Source organism: Gouania willdenowi, chromosome 4, assembly GCF_900634775.1.
Source record: "Gouania willdenowi chromosome 4, fGouWil2.1, whole genome shotgun sequence".
Classification (NCBI taxonomy): Eukaryota; Metazoa; Chordata; class Actinopteri; order Blenniiformes; family Gobiesocidae; genus Gouania; species Gouania willdenowi.
Window position 1 is genome coordinate 31,124,018 of NC_041047.1, and position 3,594 is coordinate 31,127,611.

Below are 3,594 nucleotides of genomic sequence, written 5' to 3' on the forward strand. Positions count from 1 at the left end.
GAGAACATTAAGGATAAATCACCCTGAGTTACTGACAAAGCACAGAAATAAGTAAAAATGTCTCCTATTGTGTCAGTTTAAACACTGATCTGAACAGATTATATGAAAATAAAATGTCTGTGCATACATAAATATTGTATATGTGCTCTATGTCACTGAACACACTGACCTGTATGAGGAAAATAAATAAATAAAAAAAACAATATATTTATTTATTTATTTTTAAATTGATTAAACAAAACAACAACAACAAAAACGATTTAAAATCGACACCCAAAAAATTGCGATAGATCGTGAAATTGTGAAACACCCCCAGTTTTAATATTTTTAATGTGAGGTTGTCAGTCAATTCAGTTTAGTTAAATGGTAAAATGTGGGAAAGCTTATTATAAACATATTTTAATAATTGTTAACTACATATGTGTAGAACTGTACATAGAACTGTAACATGGTTCCCCCAGTTTTACGCTAAATTGTAATTGACAATTTTTATAGAATTTTCATGACAATTATAATTACAAAGTCAATTATCTGAACTCAATTACAATTTAAATACGACTATGACAGCAATGCATTTTTAAAATTACAATTATAATTACACCATAACTGTAACTAATTATCAATTATGCGTTTACAATTATAATTGACCCCAACCCTGGTTCACTTTTCATTTGGTTGATCATCAGTGTCTTCATTGGAATTCCTCTGTAATTGGTTAGTTTCATTCTACAGCAGCTAGAACAACGTTGGAACAAACCATCACATTATAAGTCTATTTAGATCTATAAAGTGTGGCTATTAAAGGAGCTGGTTGTCACTGGTTGATTCATCCAGAGCGGAGACATGGAGAGTCACAGTTTCCATGAACACCATCGTCTCCACTGGTCGTTAGCTTTGAAGTGCAGCTGCAGGAAAGATGAAAACAGGCTGTTAGTGCGTTGGTGTTGGATTAGCCCATTACTAGAACCAGCGATGATAAGCTCCGCCCTCTTTTCCCTCCTCAGCTGTTGTGGGCGGGGTGTAACGTTTTCCCACAGTGGTTTGGTGTCACTTTTCTTGTTTTGTGCTGGAAGTTGTGAATGTGGAGCGTAGTGTGTGCTGTGTGTTGCTTATTTATCTATCGAGTGCACTTTGTCATAGTTTAGTGAAGGAGGTCACAGGGTGTCCAACGTATTCTCCAAAAGCAACTCCACTTTCTTTAACTTTGTAATGGGAATCTAACCATTGCAGGCCAACATCGGCCATACTGTTAGTGGTCAGAGATGGAAAATACCTCCTATATTGATTTGTTTGAAACCATGGACTTATTTATATCTATATCTCCATCAAACCCAGCACATGTTGATCTGATCTCATGCCTGCACTTCTCTCACACACACAACTCAAAGGTTAGCATTCCAATTCACTTATTTTCTAATTTATTATTTGTACATCTTTATTTATACAGTGTGTTTATTGACTTAATGGTCAGTGAGGAGACAAAGAGTGTCTGGATGTGAAGTTAAAGCCTCCTCTTAATGCCTGTCTGCTGATAACAAATGGGTTTTATTGAGACTTCAGCAGCTAAATGTTTGCTTACTGTAATGTATGTGCGTGTGTGTATCTGCGTGTGTGTGTGTGCTTTTTACATCAAAGTGAATTAAAATCTCTCAATGAAACTGTTTGTGGTTTTGTTTTTTTTTCCTCATGGAATTTACTGTGAACACAATTTTATTAAAGTTAACTGTTTAGCTCGTTCTACATGTGTATTCTATTTTAAACATTTAATATCTAGATTCTCTTTGTTTTACAAGCAGCAGGATATAGAAACAATGACGTAGACTGCACACTGTGGGTTTAGAAAGGACGCGTGTGTGTGTGAACGCTCAATAACAAAACCGGTGATGATTGTTTATCACCTGAGATGGGAGGAGCCTAGGAGGGGTGTGTCAAAGTTTGTTGTTACTTCACATTATTTACACATTATGCAGAAAAAAAGTAGATTAATTTTCCTGCTCAGTGCAACAAAATCACATGTGTGGGGCTCTAATTTACTGGTTCTCAACTTTGGGCCTGGGACCCCATTTGGGGTCTTGAGACACTGGCAGGGGGGTCGCCAGATGATTTCAAGAAACTAAAAATATTTTCACAACAATTTGAGCCCATTTTTGCTTATTTTTATCCTTTTTCCATATTTGAACCTATATTATCACTATATCATCACTTTTTCTTGCCATGTTTTTGCTCCTTTTAATGCATTTTTGCTACATTATTCCCATTTCTGCCACTTCTCCATCAAATTCCAACGCCTTTTCTGCACATTTTTCCACTTTCAAGGCACTTATGAAGCCTTTCCACCACTTTTCCCACCTAATGTATGTTGACCCATTATTCTCGGCCACCATATTGCATGCTTATTTTTTTGCCAAATTAACCACATTCACATTTTTTTATGCCCATTATTTGCTAGTTTAAACAATTTATTTTTACTAATTGTTCCAATATTGACACTTTAAACCATTTTTTTTTTTTTTTTTTTTTACCACTTTTCCTGTATGTGTTAGGCCACTCTAATTTGCAACTTTTTACCAATTTTTGTGGTTGTTAAAATCCCGTTTTACCGCCTTTTCCACCATTTTTGTCTGTGTTCAACCACCTTCAGGTACAGTGGGGGTCCCCGCTCTCTGACACCTTTTCTTTGGGGGTCATGAGCTGAAAAGGTTCAGTGCACTGCTTTAATTGATGGGATATTCAGTGTCTGTATCTGTTACTCTTTTAACTATTGTTGTTCCTAAAGTGAGATTTAAATATAATTTATTGGATTCGTTGATTAACACTTGTTGTTCATATAAGTCATTGAAGGATTCTGGGACGCATCCACGTTTATTGCCCACATTTGATCAAATTAAAGAATAAATGTTTGGGATGCACAATATTGACGTGAAATTTCACAATTCATTTGCCTATGCCACTTAATATTTTTGGTTTGTTTTTCGGGCTATTTTTTTCATGTTTTTAGACACTTTTTCCACTTTTGTTTTCCCGTCAGAAAAAACATAGCCCTCTCGTGAATACAATACGCATCCTTAGTTTGGAAATCTGTAAATTTCGTAAATAATTCTACTTCAAGATTGTTGATTGCCTCATATCTCAGTCGATTTCCAAGCACCTGTGCAATCTATTCCCCATATGGTGACGGTAGTCACGCGCACAGGTGATGTTGACCAAGGAAACCAAACCTGTCGCTTAATTATATGAGCGGGATGGCCGATATTTAATACTTAATTTTAAAACCATTATCAGCCGACATACCCATAGCCACAGGAATATATTCTCAGCAGGGGGTGCTGAGAAAAAAGCTCTGTGTGGCATTTAACCCACAACTCCTTGATAACCACGACAATTTATAGTGATGAGTGTTTCCAGTTACCTTTTAGCATTCGGTTTTATTTTTTCACTTTATTTATTTTGTAGTAAATATATTTATCATGGTTCACTAATAAATATACATGTGTAATCAAACTAATGTTATGGAATTGCTCCTGTTGGGAAATAGTTATTTGCTCCTCCCTTGCTTTCAGTCCTTTTAGTATAAACATGACAAACACGTGATCA